Genomic DNA, 9,188 nt, shown 5'->3' on the forward strand with positions numbered 1-9,188 from the left:
TCTTATTAGTGGGACTGCCGATATTAAATATCCTTCCAGATCTCCAGATTTGCCCCTATGACTTTTATTTTTGGGGTTATCTTAGGGAGATCATTTGCAAACCCGAATTTAGAGGAGTTGTGAGAGCAATATGTTGAATGTCTCATTTCAGCAGAAACTCTTTTGGAAGTACGAAATAGCTTTTATGATCTTACTTGTTGTCTAGCCAAAGGAGGTCTGTTTGAGTTTTTTATTTAAAGAATTAATTTTTGTTAAGCTTATTTTTAAGAACTTTAATTTAATTTTTGTAGTGTTTATGCTTTTCCATTTTTACTAGAATTTATATTTTAATTTTATTAAGATAATGTTTTCATTTTTCTTTTGGAATACACAGCATAATAAAAATTTTAAGGTTGCGATTCTATCTGGCCTATTTTAGAAATGCCTAAAATGTCGCGTATAAACTTTTCGAAACTTTACTAACGTCGTACTGAAAAACAAAAAAAAATAGGCGAATAGCAGAGCGCACGAAATGTATGCGTGCATTATGATTGATTCCCCAACGTGTATACCACTCCGTTTAAAATTTTCGACAAAAACAGACAATTTTTGCGTAAGACAGTGACCCTAGCATTCACCGTTAAATGCAAACATATTATTATTCTTTATAAGGCACAATTATTTAATATAAGCAACGCTCTTATAAACGAAACTTAAGCAGGTTTAACTCCGATTAATCCGAACTTAATAATATTTAAATAAAAATAGATCTAACCTTCCTCCGCTACTTTATTTTAGCAGATAAGACAAAATAATTCAAATAAAAAAATATAAATTTACTGAAGAATATGGGTATGATTTGTAATACCCATTACCTAGCCAAATCTTGTAAGAACTTTATTTTCTTATTCAATAAAGAAGTTAAACAATAATAAAAATAATATCCAGAAGTATTATAACAAAAACTTCTATACCTATGGAAGTTTTCTGCTAAAATTAATCTATGAACATTGAGCGAAATAACATAATTGCCGCGTGACAAAAATTATTAGATATAGGTGTGCGAACATTTTTCGCCGGCTAGATATAGATGACTCAAAAATAATGGCCTAACTAGTTTTTTAATTTAAAATAAATGCAGAAATCTATCGATACTTGTGGATAAAAAAAACTCAAAAAATTTAATGTCTAACAATTAAAACCAACCTATACGGTTTGTAAAATTATTTAAATTTGTAAAAAACCATAAGAAAAATATTACAAATTAGCCTTAATAGTAAATATTTATTTAAGGCTGTAATTATTTCATTTACTTGTTTTCTCTAATCTAAAATGACATGTTATTCTTCAATTCTAATATATCTGATATAAAGTTCATTTATATAAAAGAAATACAGTATTGAATACGATATTTCTACATATCGGGAAAATACGAAAACAGAGGAATAATAGAAAACAATCCTCAATTTTTACAAAACAAAAAGAAAATTAGGATAAGGGTTCCTCAAATAATATGGATGTTGATACCCATAACAGAAATTTTAAAACTGGCTTTCCAAATTGTATTCAATAAAACTGAGGTGAAATTTTTTTTTTAAACGATTCGAAAATAGAATCAGTAGTTTAAAAAAAATATTAAAAATACTTTTTTATAAATTTGACAAAACATAATGAAAAAACGTACTAAAACTTACACATTCTAGATACATCCCTAAATGAATCTTTAGGTAATAGTAATGTGGAATGGAGAATATGATAACCCCAAACTCTCTAAACAAATTATATAAAAATCAATTTTAAAACCCAGTACATACACTAAGCCAATATAATATAATAAATTATATTACAGCAAATAATAAAATGAATTAAATTAACTCCAATTTTCATAAAAAGAACAAATATAATATCAATATTTAACACATAAAAACTACCAAAATTAAAGAAAAAAATTAAAATATGTTAAAAAGCCTTACACTAGATCATAATCAACAGCTATTGTTGAACAGCGTATTGTTGAAATAAAATAACATCACTCCTGATGCATTTTTCACAGAACGTCAGTGTTTGATGTGCCATTTGATTCGGAGGCCTAGCTGAGATTTTTTTTAGAATCATTCTGAGACCCTTCTTTACAACTTACCTTTACCAAGTTTTCATGTCTGATAAAATAGAACGGTGTGGCTTATTATGTAATAGGAGTATTGATACAAAGTTTTTAGGTCGCATCACATAGCCTACAGTCAGACTATTTTAAAATGCTCCAAACAGGTTACGCTATGTCATATGACAACTATACCCTCACAGGGAAAATAATATGGAAATTAAATTAAATTAATCAAAACTATAAATTAAATCGCCATTTAATTTATAGTTTTGATTATTACTTTTAATTTATAATTTTGACTAATTCTATACTGACTCGAAATTAAGCATTTATCTTTTAAATATAAAATTTTAAATAGCTCTAACTTTTAATAAGCTGTTAAACATTTTGAAGATTTTTATAAAACTTGTTTGCTAGCACATATCTTTCGACGTTTAATGCTTACTTATTTACAATAATTGTTATTAAAGTTAGGTGAAGAAAAGCCCTAGTGCAACTGACTACGAATCAACTCAAAATAAATACTTGTGTTCAAGAGGAATGTAATATTAAACAGCCATTGTAATGGCCTGGAAACGAACATTGGACTATGTCTCTTCCTCGCCCCGAGCTATTGCATTTTCAATCCTATAAGGCACAAATTAAAATGTAGGGTACACTCCAAAAACACCACACTTACAATAAGCTATTACGTTATAGCATTGATTAGGAAAAATATAGATCACGCAAATTTAACGCACTAAACTAAAAACAGGGTCAATTAACTACATAACTGAAATTGAAAATTTTAATTTTATTTGAAGGAACGAATAGAGTAATATTCAAAAGCTTCGTTCGAGTTTTAGTTTAAGAAAAATTGTTGTACATGACTTTTGTAAATTTCCATCTTCTAGTAATTTATCATTCGTTAAATTTCTAGTTTTTCCGGTACTCGGAATTATGACGTGTTAGAATCGATTACAATAAAGAATTGAGTCTTTAAGATATTTTATTGACCTAATTGTAGCCGGTGGCTAAAAATGCCAAATACTCATTCACTTTTTCCACCCATAAATAATATTATTTGTATCCCTGAGTTCTATCTTAAAGGTCGAACAATTCTAATACTGAAAAGGGAGGCCTATTGCAGCCATAAAAAGATCAACCGATCACCTTCCTCAATTCTTGACATAATACTTTCATCAGAATTTTCTGTTGCTTGTAATAAGCTTTTATAATGTATGATTTCCAAAGAACTATCCTATTTGATAACCTATTATTAATCCAGAATAAACACAACCTGTCTTAGCCCGGATTGACCATAAAAAAAAGTATTTAATTGCAAGTGCCTTAAGATCTTAATATTCCTCTTGCCTTAACACGCTGTACCGAATAACTTACGACTCTCTGGAAATACAAATTTTCAAAACATGAATAAGGTACAGGAACACAAAAAATCATTACGAAATCTATTTTCTTTAAAACTAATCTATTTCCATTGGGACTCTCCTTTCTTAACTTTAACTTTCCTCTGAATAGCTTGTGATTTTTTTATACCGCTATTCCTTGAATTTCCTTCACTTTCAAAGGAAAATGATCATATTTCTGTAAATTGCCTAGGAGAAGAGAGGTGAGCATAAAATAACTATAATAAAAAGGGCCAATTTAGAAATTATATAAAGCATGATCAACTAGTCGACGGTGCATCCTTGGAATCAACCACACCCACGAGTCGTAAAAAGTGAGAGCTGCACTCAAAAGTAATTACAACCATTACATAAACTAAAAAAACTATCTAGAACTAATAAAAAATTGCCACCAATATACAAGAATAAATCGATGATAAAAGACTTAAGCGACTAGAATATGCGAGGACTAACTCAGATCATCATCAACTGTAGAATTCATCTAAAGTATCCTCTATTTATCTTCTTACACGCGAGCAGGGTTCTTAAGTTAAGTAAGGTTCTGAAATGTAAGAACGACAATTGAAAAGTTAAAGGCATTAAAAGTATGGATCCGTTGCAACTAGGATAAGGGAACGAAACTGCCAATATTGGAGCATTTCAGGTTCGTAGGTAACCTCAATGACAACAAATTGCTTATTACAAATGTCCAATCGCCTGAACTTCAAGTGCTCTTAGGAGATCATCAACAAGCTTTAGTCATGGAGGCTTCATAAAAAATGGCCTATGTAAAAAAGTGCTCTAACTGTTTGAAATACCAACTTTTAGATTTTTGAGATTTGCAGAACTTAAATTTCAGACCGAGGGTTTCCTGCTTGCATGTCAAGACGGCTTGAGAAATAGATTGGCATATTGTAACAAGTACCATAATATTCATACTACTACTAATAGAGCTTGTCGACAATAACCTGAAACGCGGTGATCAATATGATCATCTATTGTCAGCTTGCCCATTCCATGCTGGAGATGTCGACCCTTAGGCTTATTTCATTACGAGTCAATACATTTGTTATAGTTTTCAGTATGAGCAAAAATCAATATTGATTTAAAACAACTAGAAAAACGCACTAAAATCCAAATCTAATTAGGGAACTCATTTAATCATCGGTTTTAAGAGGTATGAACCGTAGTTTCAAAAAAGAATTAAATAAAATTCCACCATGTCAATATTTACTCGGTTAACTAAAAATTATTATTATTTGATTAAAATGCAAAAATATACGAAGGGTGGTCTTCGATCTGACTGGCAATTCACATGATAAATAAATCTGGTCGGTCGAAACTGAAGAATTCGTCACATCGAATATTTTAAATAATAATAATAATAATGTAACCGCCTGGCAAAGAATGTTTTTAACAAAACGAAATTTTATTCCAGGTTTCTAAAAAAGTTTTGTTGCAGGTAACCCGAGGTGCGATTCTCTTTTCAAGACTCCGCTAGCAATCCTAATTTACTTTAATGGACATAAATACGTATTAGAATTGATAAGAAAATTTGAAGAGACGGGATCGATTTGCAATCAGAAAAAATATGAAAGTAGAGTTGTCGATGAAGCATGCCAAGTTGAAGTACTAGGACAATTTGCTATGGATCCAACTTTGTCTATACCAAAGGCCGCAAAACTAACAAATATTTCCACTGGTTCCGTACATAAAGTTAAAAAAAAATTTCTTTCCTTATAAAATTCATATTCTTCATGAACTCGGAGAAGATGATTTTGATAGGAGAATTCAATTTTGTGAAGTGATGTCAATTGACGACGATCATCATTTATTGAAGAACATTTGCTTCAGTGACGAATCGACCTTTTTTTAAATGGCCTGATGAACAGACATAACTGTAGATACTGGGATAATGAAAATCCGCATGTTTTTCGGGAAGGCCATACCCATTATCCCCAAAAAATTAATGTTTGGGCAGGAATTTATGGGAATGAAATAATCGGGCCATTTTTTTTGGAAGAAAATTTGACTGGCGAAATTTATTCAAACCTTTTAGAAAATGCAATATACCCTTCCATCATCCAATCTATGGAAAATCAAGTAGATCAACATGGTGCTATATTATTGAATGAAAATAATATACATTTTCAGCAGGATGGAGCTCCCGCGCACTACACTTTGGTAGTTCGAGAGTGGCTTGATGAAAATTTTCGAGAAAAGTGGATTGGCAGACGTGGTGCAATCGAATGGCCTGCGCGGTCTCCGGACCTAACCCCACTAGACTTTTTTCTTTAAGGCTACTTAAAAAGCAAAGTTTATAAAACCCCACCTGAGAGTATTGAGAATTTAAAAAATAGAATATTTCAAGAATGCAGAGAAATTAGCGGGCAGACCCTTGCCAATGTTCGTAAGGAGTTTGAAAATAGGCTTTTTTATTGTCTTGCTAATAACGGCGCACATTTTGAACATTTAATAAAATAAATAACTAATTAAATTTGTTTTTCTACCCTACCGACTTACACTTTAATTGCTTCTTGGTCAATCAATTTTATTTTTTTTACAACCATTGATAGCATAATGAATGCCCTTTAAAATAATGTATCACACCATGGGGTAGCCATTTGACATACCAAAGTTTGGCGTAAATAAAATATTAATTATTTTTAGATATTTTCGCTAACTATTTGCTTACACATTTACCGATTTCATTTTTTTTGGTACCGTTGAATAGAGAATTTTACGCTTCTTACTATGATGTATCACACGATGGGGGTTCCCATTTGACATATTAAAGTGAGGTTAGCTGGAGGTGAGGAGGTGATTGACAGAACTTCAGTAAATGCATAAATAAACGTCCCCCTGTATATCTAATTTGACGTGTTTTTTTTTTTTTTTTTTTTTTTTTTTTTTAAGAAAGTTATTAAGGGTGGATCGTTTTGAAATGAAAGCACTGTATAATTTGTTATTGACAAATAAGTTGCTTGATATAATAATAAACTACGAAACGCATTACATATAAAATGTTTTATCAAAAAACTAAATTTTTTTTTTCGTTTGTCTTTTCTAAAGACATTGATAAATAATAATGACGAATATTTGACAAATAAAAAGGTCAGTACAACTAAAAACAATTCAGGGAGCTTCGAGTAAAGGTAATATATTAGATTCCTTGCGATTTATTAATCCTGGAAATAAGCTTACACATTTTTCTGGGAAAACTGTCGGAGGCAATTTACGTGGGGCCGGAAAATTTTAACTGTCCCGACTTGTTTCCTCAGAATTACTGGTGGACTTAAAGAGAATTTCACGTTTCGAAGTGAAGTAGTTTCGTTTTTGAGGTCACCTACTGGAATTATGGATGATTGCAAGGTATAAGCGTTTGCAAATTGATTTTTCCAGAGAAAAATGGGGGTGTTGAACTCGGCATAGTTGTTGGAAAGAAATATTATAAGGCAGTGGAAACAAGCGAAAGTGAATAAATTATGTTTTTTATTATGTATTTAGGTTTTTTTGTTACGCTGGCGTAATTGACCAACTTTACTAATGGGTGTAATAAATGTGAATAATTGCGTGTGAATTGCATTTCTAAGGCAGTATAAGATTAATTAAATAAATCCATATTTTTTTTAATAATAAAAGTATATTACAGCAAAAAAGGGAATCTGCAGTAAAAAATCAACAATTGAGGAACAGCTTTGGGTTAATATTGACATTTCTGTAATAACAGTTTTTATTTTTTTTGCTTATCTCAAAGCAATGCGTTTTATTTTTACGTTGTCCATTTAAAGCCATAAAATTTTATGCTATTTTTTCCAGTTATTAGTACTTTATTTAAACGTATATACACATATCGATATATACATACGTCAATATGCTTCTTATTTATGGAGAGTGTAAAAAAAATTGACGTAAAGCAGAGTGGAGGAAAAAATGTGCGCCGGATCATTTCCAAATTTAAAACATTCCCATCATCAAATGACAGCAAGAAATGAGGAAAATAGTATATCTATGTTGGCTTATGTGGCAGTAAATCCACATGTTTACATTCGTACTATCGCAAGAGAATGTAATATTGCAAGAAGTACTATTCAGCAAATGGTACCACCTAGTACAAGGACTGCGCCTTACTGGTAGCCTTACAACGAAGGTTAGAGTTTATTACATCCCTTCGGGTTAATTCATGACAATCTCGAAGTTTTGTCACAAATCTGTTGGACTGATGAAATTAGATTCTATAATAATCAGATAGTTAATGCACATTATTGGTCTGAAAACAATCCCCGATGGATAATGGAAATTCGTTTTCAAACTATAATTGGCATAAACGCGTGGGCCGGTGTATTTAATTGACATTTCATAGGACTGTACGTTTATGAAGGAACATTAACTTTAGAGCGGTATTTAAATTTTCATCAAAATTCACCGTGTGAACTATTAGAAAACGTGCTCGTATTTTAGAGCGCAATTTAATGATTTGGCAACAAGATGGCGCTCTACTCCATAATCTCCAAATTATTACAGATTATTTAGACAATAGATTACCTCATAGGTGGATTGAAAATAGGGGTCCTATTAGGTGGCTAGACCGCTCTCCAGATATAACCTCAATGGATTTTTTGTCTGGGGTTATTTAATATTATTTATTAACGGCCATCCAATAATCTTGAAGAGCTTAAAAACTAAATTCGTGAAACCTGTCGAATAATTACTGCTCCCATGATTACTGCAGCTTGCACAAGAGAAATCGTTCGTTGATATGAAGCTTGCGTGGAAGCTGAAGCTGATGGATTTGCTTAATTTGAGCATTTACTTAAATAATAGATTTAAATTTTGTAAAACAGATTAATATGATAGTTGAATAGAAGTCCATATTTTGTAGGAGAATGTGTATATAAAAGAAGAAAGAAAGAAAGAAAATGTGCTATATTACGTAAGAATAATCTTGTGTACAAGCATCCTACAAGCTAAAAAAACAAAACAAAAATACAATTTCAAAAATTGACAAAACAATGAACAAAATTAAACACAAGAAGACAAAAATTTTTGAACATACTTGAATTAAAGATAACTAAATAAAACAATCAATTACTAAATAAAGGTAAACTTGTTGACAAAACTAGAGAAGGAAAAAGAAAAAAAAACTTTCCAACATGTCCAAGGTTAAAACCTATCATTAAAAAAGTCATCCAGGTTATAATATGCCTTAGCCAATAAAAGCGTCTTTAATTCTCTTTTAAATTTCTTAACATATGATATATGTCTAACAAATAGAGGAACATGATTGTAAATTTTTTTACTTGTAATTTTTTACTTGTATGTAAATTAATGAGTTTTTGGTAAGGGAAGACGTAGGAATAGGTAGGGGAACATCATTTACGCGACGAGTCAAATGGCCAGTATCAGAGGGTAGTTTGGGAATTTTGTGAATAAGAGCAGCTGTTTCTAAGATAAAGAGTGAAAAAAGAGTTAGTATTTTTTCAGAAATGAAGAGGGGTTTGCAAGAATCTCTTAACTTAGCAGAACACAGGTATCTAACTGCTTTTTTTTGAATAACAAAGACAATGTTAAGTAGCCCCTTATTGGTTAAGCCCCGAAAAGGCAAGCCATACCGAATATGAGATTCAATAAGTGAAAAGTACACTGAACGTGCAACGACCCCTCATAGCTGTTGTTTTGCCATTCTTACTGCAAAACATCCAGAAGATAATTTCCCAGCT

This window comes from Anthonomus grandis, chromosome 22 (assembly GCF_022605725.1).
Source record: "Anthonomus grandis grandis chromosome 22, icAntGran1.3, whole genome shotgun sequence".
NCBI classification, from domain to species: Eukaryota; Metazoa; Arthropoda; class Insecta; order Coleoptera; family Curculionidae; genus Anthonomus; species Anthonomus grandis.